The sequence below is a fragment of the Ascaphus truei genome, chromosome 13, assembly GCF_040206685.1.
Source record: "Ascaphus truei isolate aAscTru1 chromosome 13, aAscTru1.hap1, whole genome shotgun sequence".
In the NCBI taxonomy this organism is placed as follows: domain Eukaryota; kingdom Metazoa; phylum Chordata; class Amphibia; order Anura; family Ascaphidae; genus Ascaphus; species Ascaphus truei.
This window is the reverse complement of record NC_134495.1, coordinates 19,198,175-19,225,417: the sequence shown is the minus strand read 5'-3', so window position 1 is coordinate 19,225,417 and position 27,243 is coordinate 19,198,175. Positions and strand designations below refer to the sequence as shown.

Sequence of the window (27,243 nt, the reverse complement as noted above, 5' to 3'; positions counted from 1 at the left end):
TCCTGTCCACTGCCCCCCCCTCTCCTGTCCACTGCCCCCCCCTCTCCTGTCCACTGCCCCCCCCTCTCCTGTCCACTGCCCCCCCCTCTCCTGTCCACTGCCCCCCCCTCTCCTGTCCACTGCCCCCCCCCTCCTGTCCACTGCCCCCCCTCTCCTGTCCACTGCCCCCCCTCTCCTGTCCACTGCCCCCCCCTCTCCTGTCCACTGCCCCCCCCTCTCCTGTCCACTGCCCCCCCTCTCCTGTCCACTGCCCCCCCTCCTGTCCACTGCCCCCCCTCTCCTGTCCACTGCCCCCCCCCTCTCCTGTCCACTGCCCCCCCTCTCCTGTCCACTGCCCCCCCTCTTGTCCACTGCCCCCCCTCCTGTCCACTGCCACCCCTCCTGTCCACTGCCCCCCCCGTCCACTGTCCCCCCTTCCCACCGCCTCCCCTCCCCCTTCCCACCGCCTCCCCTCCCCCTTCCCACCGCCTCCCCACCGCCTCCCCCCCCCTTCCCACCGCCTCCCCCCCTTCCCACCGCCTCCCCCCTCTTCCCACCGACTCCCTCCCCCTTCCCACCGCCCCCCCCCCCTTCCCACCGCCCCCCCCCCTTCCCACCCCCTCCCCCCCCTTCCCACCCCCTCCCCCCCTTCCCCCCCCCCCCTTCCCACCGCCTCCCCCCCCCCTTCCCACCGCCTCCCCCCCCTTCCCACCGACTCCCTCCCCCTTCCCACTGCCCCCCCTTCCCACCGCCCCCCCCCTTCCCACCGCCCCCCCCTTCCCACCGCCCCCCCCCCCTTCCCACCCCCCCCCCCTTCCCACCCCCTCCCCCCCCTTCCCACCCCCTCCCCCCCCTTCCCACCCCCTCCCCCCCTTTCCCCCCCCCTTGCCCCCCTCCTCCACCCCTTGCCCCCCTCCTCCACCCCTTGACCCCCTCCTCCACCCCCTCCTCCCCTCCTCCACCCCCTCCTCCCCTTCCCGCCGCCCTTCGCCTTCCTGTCCGCCTTACCGCCTCCCCACCCCCGCCTCTGCCTTTCACCCGCCCTTACTCCGGCCGCCTCTGCCTTTCACCCACCGCCTCACAGCCGCTGCACGCACTCAACAGACACCCGCCACACTCGACACATACCTGCCGCCACACACACCTGCTGCCTCCCGCCCCTACGCACCGACATCACTGACCCACCGCCTCACACCCTAGCAGGACCCCCACTCACAGACAGCACTCACAACCCACGCGCCACCCGCCGCCTCACACCCTAGCAGGACCCACACTCACAGACAGCACTCACAACCCACGCACCACACCCTAGCAGGACCCCCACTCGCAGACAGCACTCACAACCCACGCGCCACCCGCCGCCTCACACCCTAGCAGGACACACGCCTCAAATTTTTACATCACTTATGGCACCAAAATATACATTGTACTGTGGTGTGCTTACAATAAACCATTTTTATACAACATCGTATTACATTTTCTTCCATCTTTCTTTTCAATATTATTATCCAACCTTTACAACAAACAGTCACCTATTGTTCCACAATTTATAAATAATACTACCTATTACGCATTTACATCCCGGGCAACGCCGGATCTCTCAGCTAGTATATCAATAAAAATACACACACAGCGCTGTTTATCGGCTCCAAATGTGAATTTCCATAAGCGTCCAGGCTTGGCGCGCAGACTTGGGTGACGGCGGTTACCTGGTCTCCGAGTTTGGGAAGTGTTTCTGCGCGCTGGGTTTGTGGAAATCAGGCCTCCTGCAGCTGGTCATTAGTGGAGAGATATCATTTACCTTTGAAATGCAATTATTGGAAGGAGCGCGTCGGAGCTGGGCTGTAACAGGCACATATTCGGAGATATTTCTTCCCCCTCTTCCTTTCAGGGCTGAAATAGATATGTTAAACAACTGCTAATATGGAACTAACAACTAATGGTCAATTGGCGGTTAACCCCGCTGTTGCCAGACTGCGTAGGCCCCTCCTGAGAGCGAAAGGGTTAATAAGCGAGAAACGCTGTAGCAAATATATCTCTGAGTCATATAAAGTATGTCCCGCTATTGCTGAGGAAAAATGTGGCGCAAACTCGAAGTCTGCCGTGATCCCGGACTGAGTTTTTTGGAAAACCACGCTGGCGGCCATCTTTAATAGACCCAGGAAGAAAATAGGTTTTGACATCGATATTTCGACAAGCAGAAAGCTATTGCGTCACTGACACTTTGCCCCTAGGAGGGACTGACCCCTTAAACATGTCACTGCCATTAGTACACTTTGCTCCTAGGAGGGACTGACCCCTTAACCATGTCACTGCCATTAGTACACTTTGCTCCTAGGAGGGACTGACCCCTTAACCATGTCACTGCCATTAGTACACTTTGCTCCTAGGAGAGACTGAACCCTTAACCATGTCACTGCCATTAGTACACTTTGCTCCTAGGAGGGACTGACCCCTTAAATATGTCACTGCCCTTAGTACACTTTGCCCCTAGGAGGGACTGATCCCTTAACCCTGTCACTGCCATTAGTACACTTTGCCCCTAAGAGGGACTGACCCCTTAACCATGTCACTGCCATTAGTACACTTTGCTCCAGGAGAGACTGACCCCTTAAACATGTCACTGCCATTAGTACACTTTGCTCCAGGAGAGACTGACCCCTTAAACATGTCACTGCCATTAGTACACTTTGCTCCTAGGAGGGACTGACCCCTTAACCATGTCACTGCCATTAGTACACTTTGTCCCTAACAGGGACTGACCCCTTAACCATGTCACTGCCATTAGTACACTTTGCTCCTAGGAGGGACTGATCCCTTAACCATGTCACTGCCATTAGTGCACTTTGCCCCTAGGAGGGACTGACCCCTTAAACATGTCACTGCCATTAGTACACTTTGCTCCTAGGAGGGACTGACCCCTTAACCGTGTCACTGCCATTAGTACACTTTGCCCCTAGGAGGGTCTGACTCCTTAACCATGTCACTGCCATTAGTACACTTTGCCCCTAACAGGGACTGACCCCTTAACCATGTCACTGCCATTAGTACACTTTGCTCCTAGGAGAGACTGACCCCTTAAACATGTCACTGCCATTAGTACACTTTGCTCCTAGGAGAGACTGACCCCTTAAACATGTCACTGCCATTAGTACACTTTGCTCCTAGGAGAGACTGACCCCTTAAACATGTCACTGCCATTAGTACACTTTGCTCCTAGGAGAGACTGACCCCTTAAACATGTCACTGCCATTAGTACACTTTACTCCTCGGAGAGACTGACCAGCTATAGGATCACATCTAACAGTGCTGCAATGATCCCCAAGAGTCAACATCGACGGTTATCATTGCAGAAATAAATCGTGAAAGGGGGGTGGGAGGGTCAGATAAGAAACAATAAACGGATCATCCCCCGCCTTCAATGAGACTGGCGTCCGGGATATTTATTAGGGTGATAAGAGTCAGCTGAATGAGGCTTTTATTGGGAGCTATTAATTTCTCCTACTGTTTGCCTTTCCTGCTCATTAGATAAACACCTATAACTCGTCCCCTATCTCTCCCCGCACCTGATGTTTTGCTATTCACAGAGTCCTCTCCTTATCTGGGATTGCTGTTTGCCCGCCCTGTGTTCACACATGGTGGGGCCTCTCTGTGCTTCGCATGCTCATTCAACGCTGCTCCGCATAATCCCCCAGCATTACCAAGACTGGCTTTTCCAACGCTTTCGGTAAAGCCAATGCTGCAACACCATTAAGCCGTTTCCCTGGCATCCTAAAACCATTCAAGGAGACGTCCCTCTTAGAAGCAAAGTGAACTAACGGCGGTAACACAGTTAGGCCCATATCCTCCAAACGGTGCTAAGCTTTAGCACGACTTTACGCTCATTCATATGATTGGGGCGTAAAAGTGTGCTAAAGTTTAGCACCCTTTTGTGGATATGGGCCTTAATTGGTTAAATGTAGGTCAATTACACCACTGTCTTAATCAGACCAGTTTAAGTATTATTATTTAAAAAAAAATATATTTTTTAGAACGTTTATTTATTCTTTTGCTGGGAAGAGGGTTCAAATAGAAGGGGGGAAAAAAGGGAGGGTGGGGGTTACACGAATCTACATACATCCTGACAGTAACCCACTAATACAGGGGGGCTCAACTCTAGCCCTCAAGCCCCTCCAACAGGCAAGGTTTTCCCTGCTTCAGCACAGTTGGCTCAGTCATTATGACTGCAGCACCTGCGCTGAAACAGGGATATCCTGAAAACCTGACCGGTTGGTGGCCCTTGAGGACTGGAGTTGGCCACCCCTGCACTGATATCACAAAGTTCCAGAAGGCGCAGGGGTGAGTGCGGCGAGAGGGACAGGGGTGGGAGGCGGGGTTTTTTTGTAGCCATTTGTGACCTCCCGATCATTGCCCCCTGGGAAATCTGGGCATCCTAAGGGTCCGGCGCCCAGTTCAGCTCGATAGTAGGAGACCATCCACGTCCCCTCGCACCCATCCTCGTCAACCAGGGGTCCCGGGTTTCGCTAAAACGATGCCCTCTGTCATGTAGGAAGCTGGTCAGCTTCTCCGTAGACATTATAGACCATCTTGTTTTAATGATTTGGGCCAAGCTTGGAGGGGGTTGCTTCCACATGCTTGCGAGTAGGGTTGCCAGGTGCCCAGTATTGAACCGGACTGTCCTATATTTGGACACTCTCTCCAGTAAACAATTAGAGGTAATACTGGACGTGTATGTGTATACCGGTATTACCTCTCTGGACATGTATGTGTCCGGTATTACCTCTCTGGACATAGTGATCTGACGAGCTTGGGGGGCCGCCAGACTTCCCAGAGTAGGAAGAGAGCAGAGCTGTTGCTCAGGGGGCTGGGCAGCTTCCTCCATACTGATTGGCTGATGCTGGGGCAGCCAATCAGGTGGAGGTGTCAGGAGCCTGGGGGTGGGGCCAAGGAAAGGAGGAAACAGCACGGAGCGGAGAGAGGTGAGAGGGGTTTGTGTGTCAAGCGCGTTGAGCGCGTCGCACCTTTCACCATTGTGTCCAGTATTTTTGGAGAAGCCACCTAGCACCCCTACTTGCGACACAGCACCTGGTGGCCGCCACAATATTCATGGCTAGTTCCTGTTGGGCTATGGTAATGCCCCCAAATGACTTATTAAGTCATGCTTAGCACGGTGTCAAGGGGAGCCTAGTTCTGAGAGTAGTGTTAATCAGGTTGGAGACCTTTCTCCAAATATTCTTTATCATTGGGCAAACCCACCAGATGTGGTACATTGTACCGGGCTGTCTGCATGCTCTGAAGCACAGAGGAGAGGCAGAGGCACACATTTGATGCAGTCTGTCTCTGTACGTTCTTCCTACTTACCTATTAGATTGTAAGCTCTTCGGGGCAGGGACTTCTTTTCCTAAATGTTACTTTTATGTCTGAAGCGCGTCTTCCCATTATGTGTTATGTGTATTATTTGTTACTTATATGATTATGTCACGTGTATTACTGCTGTGAAGTGCTATGTACATTAATGGCGCTATATAAATAAAGATATACATACAGTCTATTTGGGTAGAGGTACCATGGGTACAGTACTTTGTAACCATTTTCTTTGGTAGGAGTGTTGATGGACCCTTTAACTACTGCCTCTTTTTTTAAATATTTGTATAACTTTGAATGTCTTTTTGGAAGCTAAATGCTTTGGGTTTTTTTTTATTGTACAATCTCTTAGGATAAGACAGTTTATAAACTCTTGTAATTATACAAGGACATTGGTTTGAACTAATTATGCTGCAGTCATCAGCCACAGAGATAAAGTCTAACAAAAGTAAGTACCAGATAAGATAAGAATTCAATGGACTCAAATAAACTACAGTGTTTGTCAACCAAAGTTTTTTCTTTACCCTTAATGAGAAGGGAAGAGGGGGGCTTTGCCAGTGCAAATTCTTGTTGAACACACAGTGACGTCAGACTAAAGGGAGCAGACGGAGGAAACCTAACCCCTCCCATGTCTCAGCTCACCGGGTTTACAAACTAACTTAAAAGAATGATTTACAAATAGGTGTCAGTTTTTGGTAAAAGAAAAAGGCATCAAGGGGTCAGATGTGACCCCTTAAACATGTAATTTCCATTATTACACTTTGCTCCTAGGAGGGACTGGCCCTTTAACCATATCACTGCCATTAGTACACTTTGTTCCTAGGAGGGACTGACCCCTTAAACATGTCACTGTCATTAGTGCACTTTGCTCCTAGGAGGGACTGACCCCTTAAACATGTCACTGCCATTAGTGCACTTTGCTCCTAGGAGGGACTGACCCCTTAAACATGTCACTGCCATTAGTACACTTTGCCCCTAGGAGGGACTGACCCCTTAAACATGTCACTGCCATTAGTACACTTTGCTCCTAGGAGGGACTGACCCCTTAAACATGTCACTGCCATTAGTACACTTTGCTCTTAGGAGGGATTCTCCCTTTAAAATGGGGAACCATTGTACACTTCTTGAGAACTGTTTTTCAGCTCAGCCCAGATCACTGCATCCTTGGAATCACTGCTTCATTGCCCGAGTCCCTAATAACTGTGGACGCCTGCATGGCATATTCTGTACCTTTGTTACTCCACTATCGTGTTAAAAATATCCAAATCTGTTAAGGATACTGCAGCTCCAACATCAGACGGCACCAGCATTCAATGTCACCCTGCGCGTTTATGTAAAAGAGCTGATTTCGCCCCGCGTTCAATCTTAAAGCGGCTATCCATGCCAATTTTTGTCGTCATTTTGTTTTACATTGGATTGAAGAAGGGGGTATCCTGAGGCTGAACCCCATTAATTTCAGCTCCGGGGATCCCTTGCTCCCGGAGATACTTACCTCTGTAAAGGGGAAGGGTTCCCCTAATGCAGGGTTCGCGTATGGCGGAGTTTCAAAGCTCCCACGCCTTGCGAGCCAATAGGAAGCCGTGATGTCATCAGGTTGGGCTTCCTATTGGCCCATGTAATGCGGGAGCTTTAAACTTTAAATGGCTACTGGCACCCCCTACGGGGGTGAGTATCTCCAGAAGCAGGGGATCCCCGGAGCTGAAATGAATGGGGTTAAAATCTATGTAAAAAATAAATAGAATAAAAAAACGCCACGAATTGCTCCTTTAATATGGTGACAATACATGGGTACATGATTAAATGAACAGAAGTTACTGTATGCAGTAAATTCACAGACATTTCATGAACAGGTGGAGATAATATATGATTATGTAGCAGTTGCAGACGAGATTAAAATGTGAGACAGCTGAAGTCTTGAAAGAACGTTGACTGGTGGCGGCTGTGAGAGTCTCCGGTAGGTTGTTCCAGTTGTGAGTTGCACGGTAAGAGAAGGAGGAGCGACCGGGTTCCTTGCTGAACCTTGGGACCTTGAACAGTCTTTTGGAGTCTGATCTCAGGTGATAAGTGCTGTGTGTGGTAGGGGTGAGGAGCGTGTTCAGATAGATGGGTAGCTTGGCCAGAAATTATTTGAAGGCAAGACAGGAAAGATGAGCTTTGCGCCTAGTCTCAAGTGGTGACCAATCTAGTTCTTTGAGAATGTTGCAGTGATGTGTGTTGTAATTACATTGGAGGACAAAGCAGCATATTGAGTTGTAGAGGGTATCTAGTTTGCTAAGGTGTGTTTGGGGTGCAGTGCCATATACTATGTCCCCATAGTCAATAACTGGCATTAGCATCTGCTGTGCGATACGCTTTCTGACAAGCAGACATAGGGAGGATTTATTCCTATAAAGTACACCTAATTTGGCATAGGTCTTGGATGTCAGGGTATCAATATGCATCTCGAATGTTAAATTGTCATTTTGGTCCTACGTGGTACTGGCCCTTTAATCCCCTAAACATGTCAAAGCCCCTCTGCCAAGGGGCCAGCAATTGAAACAGCCTGAGATGTCATTGCATGGGTTACCTGCTCGGCCACCCTGCAGAGCACAAACCAAAGCAATGGACTTCAAGCACTTTGCTGTGTGCCGACTTCTGCAATCCCCCTCCCCCAGGTTACAAGTATATGCAGCGCTGTCAGTAGGCTGGAAAATGAGTCTCTCTCGCAGGTGTGAGTAATTAAAATATAATCCCTAATGGGACAGACCTTAACGAGTTTATGCCACTGAACCTGATGCTATTAACCACATTAAAAGTGGAAATCAATGATACAGAATGACTTCTCTGCATATCAAATATATACATATATATGCACATGCACACATAATATTTATATTTATATATTTTTATATATATATATATATATATATATATATATCACACACACAGAAAAAAATATATATCTATATCTATATTTTTGAAACCGTTGTATGTCCCTGTGTCTAGGGGCAATCTGATTGGTCTGTCACTCAGCCTCTGGCCAATCAGATTGCTCCGTGGCCCACCCCCCTCTCATTGGCTTGCTTCTGTGGCCCCGACCGGCCCTCCTCCTCGCACCGCCGCCCGGCCACTCTCTTCTTCTCCCTCTCCCTCCTGTTCTGTCTCCCGCTGAGTCCCCCTGCCCCCGGGTATCACCCCCACCGGGTATTGCCCCCCCCTGCCCCCGGGTGTCACTCCCCCCTCCCTTTCCCCGGTGCCCCATTGTCACCTGCGTGGTGCACGTGTGCTCCGAGCCGTCCAGCGGCCTGGCGGTGTGCGCACGCTGCGACTGCTCCCGCTCCTCGGGCGGCACACTGTCCTCCCGATGCCGGCTCGCGCACGCTCCAGGTCGCACGGCGGCCTGCGCCGCCCCCCCCCCCCCCCCACGCCCAGGACCGACCGGGCGGAGTGCCCAGATTGGAAAGAGGCGCCTTCTGGACCGGTGGGAGCTCGGAGAATGGACGGAGGGTAGTGGTGTCCCCCGGTGGGGGAGGGGGGCGAGGCTGTGGCATCCTCACTGCAGGTGTTTTTGGTGCCCGAGGACATGTGTCTCACAGTGTGTGTGTGTGTGTGTGTGTGTGTCACTGTGTGTGTGTGTGTGTCACTGTGTGTGTGTGTCACTGTGTGTGTGTGTGTGTCACTGTGTGTGTGTATCACTGTGTATGTGTGTGTGTGTCATAGTATGTGTGTGTGTGTGTGTCAGAGTATGTGTGTGTGTGTCACAGTATGTGTGTGTGTGTCACAGTATGTGTGTGTGTGTCACAGTATGTATGTGTGTGTGTCAGTGTGTGTGTGTGTGTCACTGTGTGTGCGCGTGTGTCTCGCTGTGTGTGTGTGCGTGTGTGTCTCACTATGTGCTGTGCAGGGGAGGAACAGAGCTGCTCAGGGGGGGGGGGAACGGCGACAGGAGCGGCGCAGGGGGGGGGGAGGAATGGCCGGCGCTGTGCAGGGGGGGAGGACTGGAGCTGCGCAGGGGGGGGAGGCAGAGAGGGACGTGGAGGGAGCAGGAGGTTTTGGTCCCGGGCAGCGCCGGGTCTCTCAGCTAGTATATATATATAAAAAAACACACGGAATATATATATATATATATATATATATATATATATATATATTACACACACACAATATACACACATAATATATATATATATATATTATCTATTTTTCATTCATTAATAAATCCCCCATTTTGGTAATGCACTAGGTAATGCACTATATATATATATATATATATATATATATATATATATATACAGTATATATATATATATATATATATATATATATATATATTACACACTATTATAAACTTTCTCTGTTACAACTATTATCAGGGTATGTAACTGACACAAATAGTACTAATAAAGTTAAGTTCAACACAATTAATCTTGATACATTTTGAAGCTATTATATATCATGATAATACTTTGACACAGTGGAAGAACGTGTTACAAACGTCGTCCCCCCGCCTCTCCCCCCCTCTCCCCCCGGATCCCCCTCTCCCCCCCTCTCCTCCCTCTCCCCCCTTCCCTGCTCTTCGCGTTTGATGCCGAATTTCTTTGGTGGCTCTTTAACTGGCTCTTCAAAGGGGACGGACAGAAAAATAATTCCGAATCCCCCATTGGTAATGTCATTTAAGATCAATGAAAGAAAACGTACAAATATTTTCTTGCTACAGTATTTGTTTTTGCCGTAGGCCCTGGTGGCCAGACGCAGAAGTTTTAGACATTGGTCTAAACCGTGTCCCCCGAAGTCACCGGTCCCGGGACACCCCTTCACCCCCCTGTCGCCGGCCCTGCTTCCCGCCTGCACCTTGTGGCAGCCCAAGATATATATTTTTTTCCTGCAGAAAAGCAAGATATCCGTTTTTCACAGGGTACAAATAAGTAAAACAGTTACTTTAACCCAAGACTGCAGTCCTCAAGGGCCATCAAGAGGTCAGGTGTCAGGTCTTCAGGATATCCCTGCTTCAGCACAGGCGGCTCAGTCGAAGACTGCACACCCTGTGCTGAAGCAGGGATATCCTGAAGACTTCACCTGTTGGTGGCCCTTCTGAACTGGAGTTGGCCACCCCTGCGTTAACTTTTCGGGTGCCCCAGGCTGTAGCCATTCTGTCATGGAGTCTGCAAATCCAGGGGCTGGGAATCTAAAGGGTTAATGGAGCAATTCATGGATTTTTTTCATTTTTCCATTTTTTTTAAACACAGGATTAAAGAAGGGGGTCTCCGGAGCAGAACCCCGTTAATTTCACCTCCGGGGACCCCATGGTTCCGGAGATACAGACCTCCATAGTAGATGCCGGTAACCGCTCCAGCTGAGGCAGCTGGGCTTTAAAGTTTAAACCTCCTGCGTCACCCGAGCCAATAGGAAGTCGCACCTGATGACGTCACGGGTTGCTATTGGCCAGCAGGGTGCGGGAGCTTTACAAAGCGGCCATTACAAGAACCCTGCTAGCAAGTTGGAGCGGCTACGGACACCCCCTACGGAGGTATCTCCAGAAGCAGAGGGTGTCCGGAGTTGAAATGATAGGGGTTAAGATTCGAAGACCCCCTGCTTCAATCTTATGTAGAAAATGGCCGCTTTAACCGAGGAAATCGATTGCACAATACATTGCTTATCACCTTTCCTTTTACCCGACTGCCCCTTCACAAGTGCCGTAGTGACTCCAAACTCGATGAGCTGGGCTTTCCTTTATAAGAATTGGAAGGGGGCAAAAAAATCACAGCGGCGGCCATATTTAAGAGGGCCCGAATAAACTCAACATTGAAATGTTCTTTGTGGATATGGTAGAATGTGGTTGGGAACAGAAATGAAAAAGAAAAGAGTATTATTTGTGGGGTGGGGGGCAAAGTGGTTGGGGCTTCACCGCGACGACCTGCAGGGGTCCCCAGCCATAAATGGGAGAGGTCACCATTAACTCTTTCTCTGCCGGAGTGCCCAGCAATGCACGCGTTTAGCCAACAATATAAGGGGGGAGGGGGGGGGTTATTCTACATCAGCCACAGTCGGTCGGGTCGTTGGCAGACGAAATTCTCTGTTGACTGTAATATCGGGAAATGTAGACTAAGCCCCTAACAGTATTTGTACTAGGAAAGCTTCAAGGAGGCGATTCATCTGCTTATTCCTGGTGAAGGACTCAAAGACTGTAAGCCATTACTCACAATAACTATATTCCAATGATCACATCAAACTGCCAACATAAGGTGCTATTTCACTATAAAACACACAGGAAAAGCTCCATTAGCAGGACGATAACCCTTCTACATACCCAGCGAGGTAACAGAACCGTGAGTTAGAGCTCCCTGAGCTGTATTTACATAGGTCTGTCGTATCTGGGGCTTTGAATCACATATGGCACAGAAAGGTCAGTGCTGCTCAGCTCTGGCTTGGAATGAACACAATGCAGTGTATATATATATATACACACACATATATATATACACACACTATACACATATATATATATACACACACACACACTATACAAATATATATACACACACACACACACATTCACACACACACACATTCACACACACACACACACACACACACACACACACACACACACACACACACACACACACACACACACACACACACACACATATATAAAATCATTGGGGAGGGCTTCATCCAGCAGTGGATCAACAAGGGCTGAAGATGAACATTATATATATATATATAAAGCAAAAAGTGGCACTGTGTGCTCATTTGCATGTCATTTCCCAGAATGCCTTGCTGCAGTGGAAGTGCTGTGTGCTGGGTGATAATGGGGAAAGGCGGGGTTGCAGACCTGCCTAAGACATGCAGATGAGCATACAGTTGTATTTACATTTGCATATATATATATATATATATATATATATATATATATATATATATATATATATATATATATATATATATACAAGGGAGGTATAACATTGGTAGTGTAGGAGCCTTGGCGTGGTTCCAGCTTGACGTGTTGACAAAAATATTGACCTAAATGACCCATACTGATGAGAAAAAAATATATAGAAAATAACTAAATACTTTGGCACGTTGGATGTGAATTGGGGCCTCTGTTTACTGTTTTATACTCGAGGTCACTTTCCCAGTAGCTCTCCAGTTGGCACTATTAAGTGAGGAGAGAAAGAGAGGCGAAAAGGGAGGCGAGAGAGAGAAAGAGGAGAGAGAGAGAGAGAGAGGAAAGAGAAGAGAGAGCCAGGAAAGAGAGAGATGAGAGAGGAAAGAGACAGAGAGAAAGAGATAGAGGAGAGAGAGAGACAGACAGAGAGAGAATGAAGAGTGTCAGGAAAGAGAGAGAGAGAGGAGAGAGGAAAGAGACCGATAAAAAGAGATAGAGGAGAGAGAGATGAAAGAGAGAGAGAGACAGAGAGAGAATGAAGGGAGTGCCAGGAAAGAGAGGGGAGAGAAGAAAGAGAGAGACCGACAGAGATAGTAAAGAGAAGAGAACAAGGAAAGAGAGGGAGGAAAGAGAGACAGACAGAGAGAGAGGGGAGGGAAGAAAGAGAGAGAGAGAGAGACAGACAGAGATAGTAAAGAGAAGAGAGAGCAAGGCAAGAGAGAGAGGAAAGAGAGAGAGAGAGATGTATTACAGCAGACGGGGTTAGAAAGTGCAATTATTTTGTAACATGCTGATGGCCCGTTGCAGAGCTCCCTGGCAGTGAAGAAGTTAACAGTATTCATGTAGCAGTTTAACCTAGCAGCTCAAAAAATGAATAACTCATCAGTGTAATTAGCTTCCTTAGAAAGATTGAATCATCCTTTAAGTAATTGTCTTGCTTATCTTGTGAAAAATGAATATAAATCGCATTTTGACGGGGACATTGTAACCTTGTCTATCAGCTGTTCATGTTTATCTGTTTGGCTACTGATATTGAGCAAAAAGGAATATGGAACGGTATCTGTTACCTTACCATATCTACTATATAGTTTGGGAAGCTGTGTGTCTGGGCGCTAGGCATTTGGACACCTCCTAAGATATCGGAACCACATTTTGCATGTTGGTTCCTGAGATCAAGGAGCCGGTTGTGTCTATGGTTGGAAGTTGGATACAGTCTATTGTTAATTCTGTGCGTTATTTCGAGTTGCTGCACTCTATGCGTATGGGCAAAAAGAATATCGGACAGCAATGGTCCACCTGGTTCTTTTTCCTTCTCCGTGCTAATTACGGTCCGCCGTGACCTAAGATTGTCCGATAGGAGAGAGCATTTACATCTGTGATCTGAGCGCCAGGCAGGGATACCCATGCACTATGAACCGACATGACGGAAACATATAGACAGATACCAATAGCGGATTGGAATATGTGGTGACTCTCTCATGAACATTGGGCACTATAACTGCAACATACTTGTTTACACACACTACCACTTGTGTCTATGTACACTACAGTATACCTTCATTTATGAGCGTAACTTCACAGGTATTGTATGAGAGATCAGTCATAGTCTACGTACTCAGAACTAAGCCATTTGTGACTATATATATGATATTATGCTTGGCATTTGACCTCTCTGACTATTAACTCTTTATCAGCTATATCACTTATCAGTCACCAGCAGTGTAGTTAACTACCAGTAAGGGTGCTGTCCCTATAGGGGATAAATACCCGGTGTGTGCTCCGATCCTCTTTGCTCTTCCTACCACTCTCCTATACCATATGTCGCAGTAGACCTAATGGGGACTATCACACACATCTTAAACTAAACTATTATGTTTCTATGAGATGCTCAGATACTAATACCCTCCTCTACAGGGATTTTTTAAAATCTTTATTACCTTTATTATTATCTATTGTATTTTGTCTACTTATATTGTACCTATCAATTAATTGTAATAACATTTCATTATTTTTGTTTTTAACATTTCTGATCCCAACGGTCAGTCATTTTGACTGCCACTTCCAACTATCTGGTGGACCATTGCTGTCCGATATTCTTTTTGCCCATACGCATAGAGTGCAGCAACTATGAATTCTTTCAATCCTATTTGGATCAACTCTGTATTAATTAATACCTTCCCTAATTGCACCATGCTTTCTTGTGTACTACTATATATGACCTATTATGGGGACTTAACCTACAGTGAGCGGTCCGACTTACTCTTTTTCTGTTTTCTATGAGTTATTACAATTTCGGAGACAAGCAAGTCAGCCACTGTGTGTTGTATCGGGTGGATATGTATCATATAATGAACATAGCCTGGTGGCAGATAAGGACAGTCAGACAGCTGTAAAGTTTACACAGAGAGCAGACAAAGAAAGAGAGGAAGTCGGTTGGCACGTGAGGAGAAAGTAAGGATGGTGGAGAAGGAGGGAGCGGCGGAAAGAATTGGGGACATCATAAGGTATTAAAGGAAAATGATGGGAGGGAGAGAGATGAGGGGAAGGAGAGATGAAGGGAAGGAGAGAGATGGGGGGGGAGAGAGAGAAGAGCAGGAGAGAGGAGTTAGGGGGGGGGTGGTGAGAGGAGGAGGGGAGGGAGGAGGTTGGTTTCTTAGAATTCCAGAGCAACGCCGGGTACTTTCAGCTAGTAGCATATAAAGACCTCACCATTCCGTGCAGCACATAAGCAATCCCCATAGGACCATGGATAAGTCAACCTGCAAGCCGACAGCTGGTTCCGCCAACGGGCGCTTTCTCTAGCCAAATCACATGACATCATAATGACCAAGCAATTCACATGACCCCAGAGTACAGAAAACCTTGCTTAAAACAGTAATCCCCCGTACTTGATTGTTTAAGGAATTTGGACTTTGGACTCTTCTGGAACCGTGGTATATTGTAGTTGTAGCCCCCCCCCCCCCCCCCACACCCCTCCCATCCCCCCTACTTCCTGGGATTCTGACATTGTCTAGTTGCATGTGTTTTCTCTCCCATTTAGGAACTCACACATGCTGCCAAATTGGCTTTGGTCCCACAGCCAATAGAAGGCCCCAACCTCATCGGGGGGAAGTGACATTGTGGCTTCCTGTTGGATGACCCTGGCAGACATCTTTACATATCCCGCAAGAACACCGGCATCGAAAAGAGTGAGTATCAGTGAAATCAGGGGAGTCACAGAGTTACAAACAGAACTGTTCTGCTGCAAAGGACCCCTCATATTCTGTAAAAATCTATACAAACAATGGTGGTGAGGAGGGCAATGCTGCCTTTCATTTTCAACAAAACTGTATTAAAAAAAAGGACATTTTCACTTCGCATTACGTTTGTTTCTGGAAACAAAGGGGTTAACGTTGCTGAGCATTCCGAACAGAGTTCACTGAGTGTCCTGCTTATGATTAAGGAGATAGGATCTTTCTGTGATACCCTGCAGACCATGCTTTCATTAATAATCACGTGCCAAAGGCTTCTTACGCCGCGCTAGAAGCAAGTTAGTATCATATATATATATATATATATACAGTGTTCGACAAACCTATACATTTGCACGCCCCGGGCGGGTGGATTTAACATCGTGGCGAGCTCCTATTGGCCCAAGCAGCACACGTGTGGTACTAGGTGGCGAGTAGATTTTTTTGTTCGGCGAGTAGATTTTTTTTGGTGATTTGTCGACCACTGTATATATATAAACTAGCTGAGAGCCCCGGCGTTGCCCGGGATGTTTGTGGTGTGGGGGTGGCATTTGGGTGGGGAGTGGTCCACGCGGCCCATGGCGGTGGTAGTGCTGCTGTGGCTGTACTGATGGTGATTGTATTGGTGTGCTGATTTGGGAGGGTTTGGTGCTGATGTGGGGGTGCGGATGTGGGTGTGCCGATGGGGGAGGTGCGAAGGTGCCAATGTGTGAGTGCTGATGGTGTTGATGGGGGCTGGGAATGGTGGGGAGCCGAGAATGGCAGTGTGCTGGGGGGGGGGGGGCATGGGATACCGGTGTGCTGATGTGGTGGTGCTGGGGATAGTGTGTGTGTGTGTGTGTGTGTGTATACATGTGTGTATACATGTTTGTGTGTGTGTATACATGTTTGTGTGTATACATTGTATGTGTGTGTGTGTGTATAAGTGTGTGTATACATGTGTGTGTGTGTGTGTGTGTGTGTATAAGTGTGTGTATACATGTGTGTGTGTATGTCTACATTTGTGTGTGTGTACATTTGTGTGTGTATACATGTGTGTGTATACATGTGTGTGTATACATGTTTGTGTGTGTATACGTGTGTGTGTGTGTATACACATGTGTGTGTATACACATGTGTGTGTATACATTGTGTGTGTGTATACATTGTGTGTGTATACATGTGTGTGTACATGTGTGTGTGTATACATGTGTGTGTATACATGTGTGTGTGTATACATGTGTGTATACATGATGTGTGTGTGTGTGTGTGTGTATACGTGTGTGTGTGTATGTGTACATGTGTGTGTGTATGACTCCATGTGTGTGTGTGTACGTGTACATGTGTGTGAGTATACGTGTACATGTGTGTTTGTGTACGTGTCTGCGTGTACGTGTGTGTGTGTCTACGTGCGTGTGTGTGTCTACGTGCGTGTGTGTGTGTGTGTCTATGTGCGTGTGTGTGTGTGTCTACGTGTGTGTGTCTACGTGTGTGTGTGTACGTGTGTGTGCCTACGTGTGTCTGCGTGTCTACGTGTGTCTGCGTGTCTACGTGTGTCTGCGTCTACGTGTCTGCGTGTCTACGTGTGTCTGCGTGTCTACGTGTGTCTGCGTGTTTACGTGTGTCTGCGTGTTTACGTGTCTACGTGTGTGCGTGTCTACGTGTGTCTACGTGTGTCTGCGTGTCTACGTGTGTCTGCGTGTCTACGTGTGCCTGCGTGTCTACGTGTGCCTGCGTGTCTACGTGTGTCTGCGTGTCTGCGTGTATACATGTGTCAACGTGTGCCTGTGTGTATACGTGTGTCTACGTGTGTTTGTATACGTGTGTTTGTATACGTGTGTGTGTCTACGTGTGTGTCTACGTGTGTGTATATGTGTGTGTGTGTGTATACGTGTGCCTACGTGTGTGTGTACATGTGTGTGTATATACGTGTGTGTATATACGTGTGTGTGTGTATATACGTGTGTGTGTATACATGTGTATACGTGTGTCTGTGTGTATATGTGTGTCTGTATGTATACGTGTGTCTGTGTGTATACGTGTGTCTGTGTATACGTGTGTCTGTGTGTATACGTGTGTCTGTGTGTATACGTGTGTCTGTGTGTATACGTGTGTCTGTGTGTATACGTGTGTCTGTGTGTATACGTGTGTCTGTGTGTATACGTGTGTCTGTATAGGTGTCTGTATAGGTGTGTGTGTGTCTACGTGTGTGTGTGTCTACGTGTGTGTGTGTGTGTCTACGTGTGTGTGTGTGTGTGTGTGTGTGTGTGTGTGTGTGTGTGTGTACGTGTGTGTGTGTCTGTGTACGTGTGTGTGTCTGTGTACGTGTGTGTGTGTTTGTCTGTGTACGTGTGTGTGTGTGCCTACATGTGTGTACATCTGTGTGTCTACATGTGTGTGTGTGTCTACATGTGTGTGTACATGTGTGTGTGTGTGTGTGTGTGTGTGTCTACGTGTGTGTGTGTCTCTGTGTATGTGTGTATATATATATATATATAGAGAGAGAGAGAGAGATGTATATAGTGTGTGTGTGTGTGTGTGTGTGTGTGTACGGAGGGATCAGGCTGGAGATGAAGGAATGTGTGTGGGGGGGGGGGGAGCTGCTTACCTTGCAGTCGGCAGCATCTTCCTCATGCAGGCCGGGAGATGGACCCTGCAGTCATCTGGTACGGAGGGGCAGGGATCGGACGGGAGCCGGACAGAGGGCATGTGGAGGGGGGGGGAAGCTGCAGGGAGAGCAGCACAGGGCATGTGGAGGGGGGAGGGGGGAGAGCAGCACGGGGCATGTGGAGGGGGGGAGAGCAGCACGGGGCATGTGGAGGGGGAGTGAGCAGCACGGGGCATGTGGAGCGGGAGTGAGCAGCACAGGGCATGTGGAGGGGGGGAGGGGGAGTGAGCAGCACGGGGCATGTGGAGGGGGGAGGGGGGAGAGCAGCACGGGGCATGTGGAGGGGGGGAGAGCAGCACGGGGCATGTGGAGGGGGAGTGAGCAGCACGGGGCATGTGGAGCGGGAGTGAGCAGCACGGGGCATGTGGAGGGGGGAGGGGGAGTGAGCAGCACGGGGCATGTGGAGGGGGGACGGGGAGTGAGCAGCACGGGGCATGTGGAGGGGGAGTGAGCAGCACAGGGCATGTGGAGGGGGGAGGGGGAGTGAGCAGCACGGGGCATGTGGAGGGGGAGAGAGCAGCACGGGGTATGTGTGGGGTCCCTCCTGCAGGGCGGGAGCCCCCCCGCTGGCCTCCGCCTCGAGGTGAGGCGGCGGTGCCGAGGAGCGTTGCAGGCGGCGCCAGGTAGGCTGGGCTTTGCTGTGAGGGGGGTTGGGAGAGGTGAGGCGGTGCCGAGGAGCGTGGGTATGCCCGTGGGTATGCTGCGGCCGCTCCCACGTGGATGTGAGGCAGGAGGCAGCATGTTGTGGCCGCTCCCCCGCTGTGTCCCGGGCGCTCGCTCCGCTCCCCTGCTGACTGTAGCGGCGCCGGGGTGTTAGCTTGGGGGGGGGGTGAGCTTGGGGGGGGGATGAGCTTGGGGGGGGGGGTGAGGGGTGTGTGTGTGTGACACTGTGTGTGTGTGTGTGTGTGTGTGTGTGTGTGTGTGTGTGTGACACTGTGCGTGTGTGTGACACTGTGCGTGTGTGTGTGTGTTTTTTGGACCTTTGGCCCGTCACTCCGCCTCAGGCCAATGAGAGGTGTGGGGGGCGGGCCAAGGGGGTGGTGTGAGTGTGTGAGGCCAATGAGAGGTGTGCGGGGGCGGGCGGCCCAAGGGACCAATGAGATTGCCGCTAGGGACACAGCCATGCAGACATACAGTGCTTTCACAAATATATAGTAGATAGGCAGATGGCACACACGTAAAGCAAAAATAGGTGCTTGTCCCATACAGGAAGTATGCATAAATAGACTCCTTACCAGGTAGATCCAGGATCCCAGGACCACAAAGCAAGGAAGAGACAGCACATTGTGCTGTCTCTTCCTTGCTTTGTGGTCCTGGGATCCTGGATCTACCTGGTAAGGAGTCTATTTATATATATATATATATATATATATATATATATATATATATATATATATATATAATTATTATTGTTTATTTGCAAAGCACCGATATACTCCGCAGCACAGTACAGGGGGGGGGAGGGTAACGGAGTTAGGTGTATTACATAAGCAGAGTAATGTGCAAATAAGGACAAACAAACATACAAAAGGTAATGAGGTCCCGGCTCGTCGGGAGAGCTTACAATCTATATACATAACAGTAAATAAAGATATTGGGAGACTGGCTTCTGAGCTTGCTAAAATTGTGTATAGACAATTTTTTTTCTTTCACAACTGGGAATCCTTGTCTGGACATACAATCTCATTACAATCCTCATTTCAAAACCTGGCATATGTTCCAACGTTAAAGGCTCTGTGAAAAACAAGAAATACAGCACAAATCATAAATATCGCCCAATATTCTGCACACGCAGCTCTTTCTGGGGACTGGAGGGTTTTTTTTTTTTTCACCTCGCAGGGGGAAAATAATGTAGATGAAATTAAATCTCGCTGTCGCAATGAGCTGGGCTGGGTCACGGCAGGTCCTGTGTATTAACTGCTACAGTGACCTTATGACAAAGGCCCTGGCAAGCTAAGGGCCTTTATGGAGGTGCTAGGTACTCATAAGCACTTGCTTCATTTTTTAGGAGCAGATCAATCCGTCGGACCCCCGGCCCTGCGTGGGTTAAAGGGGCGAGAACATTTTGCCTAAGAGACAGTGAGATAATAGTTACTGCTTAAAGAGATTTCTTTTTGTGATTTGTTTTAAAATTTTAACATAGGATCGAAGCAGGGGGTCTCTGGAGCTGAACCCCGTTCATTTTGGAGATACTTACCTCCGTAGGGGGTGCGGGTAGCCACACTGGCTTGCTAGCTGGGGTTCGCGTAATTTTCAAAGCACCCACACCCTGTGGGCCAATAGGAAGCCGTGACGTCATCAGGTGCGGCTTCCTATTGGCCAACGTGTGACGCGGGAGCTTTAAACTTTGCCGAGATACCGGCACCCCCTTCATAGAAGTCTGTATCTCGGGAAGCAGGGGGTCCCCGGAGCTGAAATGAATGCGGTTCAGCTCCGGAGACCCCCTGCTGCAAACCTGTGTTAAAAGAGAATAAATAAAAAAAGCGAATGAATTGCTCCTTTAAAAGGGTCAATACACAACTGCATGTTTATTTACATTTTTATGGGCTTTTTCACAATATTGCACAGTAGGTTCTCTGTTTTCTGTCCTGCTCACTGATTTGTTAAAACATAAATGAATACGGCTGCTAACCCCTTCTCAGTAGACCTCAAAAACCCTTATTCATCAGAGAAAATGCCTATAAAGTTATGATGAGGTGGTATTTAACCCCCATGAGACTAGCTAAATTCATCCCAGAGTACCCAACTACATGTCCGAAAGGATGTGGAGCACAAGCCACATTTATACATATGTGGTGGGGGTGTCCACTCATAGCAGCTTATTGGCTGGAAATCAAAATGTGGTCACAAAGGTTTTTCGGTTTGGACCTACCAATGGATCCCTGGTTATTTCTTTTAAACAAACCATATTACCGCCTCACGAGACATGAAAATAAATTACTGTGCCACATAGCTTCAGCCGCAAGACGCGAATTAGCGGCAGTATGGAAGCAAACAATTATTCCCTCAGTTACCAAAAGTAAAAATAAAATCTGGCAGATTTGCTACATGGAAAAACTGGTTAGTCTTAATAACGACACCTACACAGATTTTCAGAAGGTGTGGTTACCTTGGATTCTGAATGAAAATTAACCAGAAATTAATACCCACTTAATTTTGTTGTAATAAAAAAAAAACCATTTGATATTTATATTAAATGTGTGATAGAATATTTTAAGAAGTCTTGTTAGGTAAAATTGTAAATGAATGTGTACTTTTTCCCATCTCTATTTTTTGTACCCTTCCCTCCCCCCCATTTTTTATTTTCTTCATTCCCCCCTCTCCCTAAAAATTTTTAATAAAATTTTTTAATAAAAATTAAGTTTAAAAAAAAAAAAAAACCTTATTCGACGAGATTAAGATCAGGTGTTTGTTTCTTCTTTCTGATAAGGAGCTTTGCAGTCTGCATAGGAAACACCTCTGTGCTGCCCGGCAGGGTGAAGAAAGTGACAATGAACAGCAGCAGTCGCCATGTGGACACTCTACTGCAGGCTTCTGGCCTTCAGAAATAAAAACTCAAGACAGCTAGGAAATAAATAAAAAGTGGTGTTAGAGGGGCCTGCACTTTTAACGGTACAGGAAACGAGTCGGCAGGGCAGGAGTTGGTAATAACAAGAATAGTTTGGCAGGGAACTGGTTTTTTTTAACGGCAAATGCGGAACAAAATCTGCAATGTGCTCTTCCTTTGGTTTTTTGACACCGACCCCCTTCGGGGCAGCGAGAGACAGTAGAATTTGTGAGCTAGGCGCATCACAGGGTAAACGTGCTAGAAAGAGACACTCCCCGCCCCGAGTCCATTAGCAGAAGAAATGCAATATCATGACATCAACTGGATGTCTTAAGGCAACTTGATTTTCTTGCCCATCGATTACTAGAGTTTGATATATCAGCTCTTTCATACCTCCTAAGACATATAAAACAAAAAAACAATGACAGTGGCATGTTCGATGGGTTAAATCTAAGTGATTAATGTATATATTTTTTTTAATTAGGCACTTCTTTAACCCAGGCAGTGCTGGAAAAGCTGTGTAATGCGGCAGGCATAAGCTTATAGGGCTCCGTGTTGAAATGGATTTGAAGCTAAAGGTGACATTGTGTGCTCATTTGCATGTCATTACCCAGAATCCCCCTGGCTGCAGTGGAAGCACTATATGCCAAGAGATAATGGGGAAGACAGTGCAGACCTGTCTGAGACACGTGAAGGTGCTCACACGTATGATTTGTATTTGCTGTACACTGAAACCATGGAGGATTTGTGTCCCTTTTTTACCCAACATAACCATAAACAAAAGCTTGAGAATTTTTGTACCATAGTCTCTGACATCTCTGGGTGTTTGTCAGTCCTGAGATCTACGTGTGTGAAATTGTTTAGAACTTTTGATCTCTGTGTATAAAGTAATTATTCATTGTGAAGCCATCATTAGTGAAATAGATAAGCAGAAGCAGCTGATAAAATTGGCTCCCGGAGAAAAGCAACATACTTTCAACTTTCACAGGCTAGGAATAAGGCAGCCCCTGAAACGTGAAACCCATTTATATTTCTAAAATAAAACAAAAATGTTTTCTCATCTCATAAAACTAGAGGCCATAGTACACAGTATTATTTGCTGCTAATCTCCATCTTCCTATATTAAAATGAATATATTACATGACATTGTTACGTTAAATATTGTATAACTGCTAATGAGAATTTCATTGAATTCTTGTTAAATAATTAAAAAAATTCTAGAAAGGAATGAATGAATGCGGTGAGAAAGCAGAAGTACAGGTTTCACTTTTTTTATTTTATGTCTTTTTTTATTACAGGATTGGAGCCAGGGGGTCTTTGGAGCTGAACCGCATTGATTTTAGCTGCGGGACCCCCTGCCTCCAGAGATACTTACCTCCGTGGGGGGTGCCGGTATCTCTGCAGTCACTGTGTGGCTAATATAATGGCGGTTAAAATGTCCCGCGTCACGTGGACCAACGGGAAGCTGTGACATCATCCAGTGTGACTTCCTATTGGCCAGCATGAGCGGGACATTTAAACTCAAAAGATGGAGGTAAGTATCTCTGGAAGCAGGGGGTCCCTGCAACTGAAATTAACACAGTTCCGGAGACCCCCTGCTTCAGTCCTGTAATTGAATTTTTTTTCTAAATTATACCCATATTGCAACTTTAAAAGCTAAATCATAAGTCATTACGAAATGTTCTACATGGAACTAAAAGGGACATGCTAATAACTTCAGGGAACATACTGCAAGACACAGGTTGAAAACTCTGGCACGTTGAATCTGATCTAGAACAGTGGATCTGCCTAGGAATGCGATATTGTTCTAGGCCAGTGGTTTTCAACCTTTTCTTTTGTTAAGGAACCCTATAATTATATTGTGAAATTCAGCGGAAACCCCAACCCTCTCTAATAGTGTGTCTGAGATCAGATGCATTGTTAGGAACCCCAACCCTCTCTAATAGCGCGTCTGAGATCAGATGCATTGTTAGGAACCCCAACCCTCTCTAATAGCGCGTCTGAGATCAGATGCATTGTTAGGAACCCCAACCCTCTCTAATAGCATGTCTGAGGTCATTTGAAAATTGTACCAAACATAGAAGAACTTACAATGCATCGGATCTCAGATGCGTTATTAGAGAGGGTTGGGAGTGTTGCATTGTAATGAACCCCAACCCTCTCTAATAGCGCGTCTGGGATCAGATGCATTGTAAGGAACCCCGACCCTCTCTAATAGGTGCATTGTAAGTTCTTCTACGTTTGGTACAATTTTCAAATGAACTGAAAATTGCAGGGAACCATTTAGGGGTGCTTGTGGAACCCAAGGGTTCTTAGGAACACTTGTTTATCAAACCCACTGTTCTAGGCACTCAGTAGAGAGAACACATGGCTCTAGAAGCTGCGGTTTTAATGTTGAAGATAGAAAGTGGGGAAAGAGAGGGTTGATAGGGAGTTCCAGAAAAAGGGTACATCAAGGGAGAATAATATTAGGAAGGAAGATCATTACCCTATAATAGCCAGGCAAATAACATAGAACCAGTAGACTACAAAGCACAGAACTAGAGTAAGGTCTGACACAGCAGAAGCACGGGATACATGATAACACTGCCTCTTCTTGACTTGTCTGTCTGCTCACACGTTGTCCTTTTATATGTACAGCAAATAAAAATATGTGTATTGTGGTGCATTGGCATGTCTCAGACAGGTTGCAACCCTGTCTTTCCCCATTATTGCAAACAGTGCTTCCACTGCATCCAGGGATTCTGGGTAAATAACATGCAAATGAGCAAGCAGTGAGTCACTCTTTACTTCCTTTTTATATAGGAAGCCAAACCAATTGACCACTCAGGGAGTCTATAAGTCAATGGTGGCCAACTCCAGTCCTCAAGAGCTACCAACAGGTCAAGTGTTCAGGATATCCCTGCTTCAGCACAGGTGGTGCAGTCCTCGACTGAGCCACTGATTGAGCCACCTGTGCTGAAGCAGGGATATCCTGAAAACCTGACCTGTTGGTGGGCCTTGAGGACTGGAGTCTTTGGTTAAAGTAACTGTTTTACTTATTTCTACCCTGTGAAAAGTGGATGTCTTGCTTTTCTGCAGGAAAAATATATCAGGGGCTTCAACAAGGTGCAGGAGGGTAGCAGGGCCGGCGATAGGGGAATGGGGTGTCCCGGGACCGGTGACTTTGGGGGACAGTCATAATGACTGAGGGCTGGAGATGGCCACCCCTGATATACTATACTGTAAGTAGTGGTCTTCCCAAGGCAGCTGTCCAGAGTGCTACATAGCTCATTCATAGGAGCTGACCAAGGTGCTGAAACTCTACCTGAGCCTGTAGCCCAACTTATTATTAACGTGTGTAGACGATACGATTGAAATTACTTAGTAATAAACATATTTATTATTGGGCAGCAATCCTCACTATCTAACCCTGCCCCTTTTTTTACAGGATTGGAACTAGAGGGTTCTGCTGATCAGAACAATTTTCAGCTCTGGTGGTTCCTTGGTTCCTGTGATAATCACTTGTGTTGTTACAGGTATTATTATTCCTGTTTTTTTTAAGGGGGATTTAAATGGCCGTCCAATAGGAAGCCACATCAGAGGATGCTGCGGCTTCCTATTGACCCGTGATGAATGACCCTGAGATGTTCAAAAGCTTGTAACATTTCAACGACTTGTTGGTCCAATAAAAGGTATCATACCCCCTCCTCCCTACCCCTCCTGTGTTACTACATGGAAGAAAGGATCAACACAGCCAGCCACCCTTCTTTGGTAACATTATATGTGTTAAACCAATAGAATTCTGCGGGGGGGGGGGGGGGGAGTTAGTAATGCCATCACTTTAATGGAAAATTTACTTTTTATACAGACGTGATCGTTCAACACTCCTCTTCCCCCACCCTTGGGCGCCGTCCATTGAGGTCTAACACCTTGTTAGCATATATCTTTCTCCACTAATATCCTCATTACACTGCACTCTCAGTGTCTGAATCCCGGCCAATTTGTCAATAACTTTTTGGGCCAATTTTTGCTCTCTGGTTGAGTTCCAAGCTCTTCATAAATCAGCTCCATTGTGTAAAGCTGGGGGGAGGAGGCGCTGACAGGAACAGGTTAACCCCTTCACTGCTGCAAAAGACCTGGCAGGGGCGATCCTGATGTGTGTTTCGGGCCCCAAAGTTAAAATTGTGCCCCCCTGTACTAAACTCTCCACTGCCACCGGGATCAGATAAAGATTTTTTTTGATTTTTTTAATAACTCAGATTTTATTGTTTTTTTTTTATTCCTTAGCATATTCCAACAACATATTGTCTGGCATATTCAAATTTAACCCGTCCAATCCATATAAACGACAAGACATATAACAAATAGACAAACTAACAGAACAGGAAAGATTTTTAACACCCGGCAAAAGCATGTTAACCCTTTGGATGCCCTGTGATGTAACCACGCTTAGTGTGGTCTGGTACCCCCGGGGGGGGGGGGGGGAGGCGGCTAATGACAGTGGCTTTCTGCTCATTTTCTAGTTGAGATCGGCTTCTGAGTTTCTTTGGAGAGCGCTGACCGCTGTCTGACCGGCAAAGGGCGCTTTTCATTTACGTTCTCCCATCATCAGGGATGTTGCAATTATGTGATCGTGCTGTGCTGGAGAGGATCTGGGCCCTCAAAGTGTTAAACATACATCTTTAAGATAGCCTATATATATATATATATTTTTTTTTTAAGGTTCAATTACCTACATGTGACTCAATAAATGGATCGTTGCCATTAGTTCAATTCGGTCTTAGATGGCCCTGATTTTTCAGGAATTTCTGTAGCCAAGCTTCGGTTAGGGACGGGCAGAGCGGGCAACGCCCTTTGTCGGTAGCCGTTTCATCCTTTTCAATGCATTGGTTGCTATCTCTGCACAGAGAAGCCAGAATCATAACCAACAATAAGGTTATAACAACCAAACATTTTCTTACATAGCGCTGTCGCTGCCCCAAAGAGCTTACCATCTAAGTTCTAGTGCCCGAGCGAGCCACAGAGAAGTCACACACTCAAGATCACCAGCAGAGCTTACAATGAGCTTACAATGGTGTTCAACCCAGGGGGGTAGTGCTTTTACCACTGAGATACTCTCCAAACTCTCTGGCAGAAGAGGTTTTATGAATAAGCAACATTATAAGAGCATCAGTGACCAACATTTCTCAATAAGTGCTTGAAGTTATTTCTCTTGCGGTCCTTCCCTCCCTCTCTCAGGCTCTTAATTATTTCAGCGTGGCTGCCGTCACTTACTGCGCTCAGGCTCTGTACTCCGGCGGTAGGAGCGTGCACAGCGAGGGATCGGAAAGCGTTTTACCCTCTTCCCCTGTGTATGGGAACAGAATGGCAGGTGTCACGGGCCGCTCTGCACTACGTTAATTGCTAGAGAATTACTGACACAATATCAGCTGTAATTACTCCCTACCCTCACCCGTACCTTTCGTAGTAACAGTTGCTGGAACCGAAAAAGTGAAAGCGATGTAACCCTGTCTCTGCCGTCGTTATCACTTCCTGACCCAAGACGTATTCCCAGTTTTCCGTGACGCAGCAGGAGTAGTAACCCACATATTTTATTCTCCGATAGGCATCAGGAAAATACACACCC

At 47.3% G+C, this 27,243-nt stretch overlaps 1 protein-coding gene across 1 annotated transcript in view; it reads left to right on the top strand.

Annotated features, from left to right (window-relative positions):
• Positions 1-26,365, top strand: part of LOC142464574 (uncharacterized) — a 55,469-nt gene extending 29,104 nt beyond the window's left edge. The window contains exons 5-7 of the mRNA XM_075567945.1: positions 15,252-15,399; positions 25,066-25,153; positions 26,141-26,365. The gene's annotated coding sequence lies outside the window, so the exon portion shown is untranslated. The remainder of the gene's footprint in view (positions 1-15,251; positions 15,400-25,065; positions 25,154-26,140) is intronic.
• Positions 26,366-27,243: the final 878 nt, after the last annotated feature.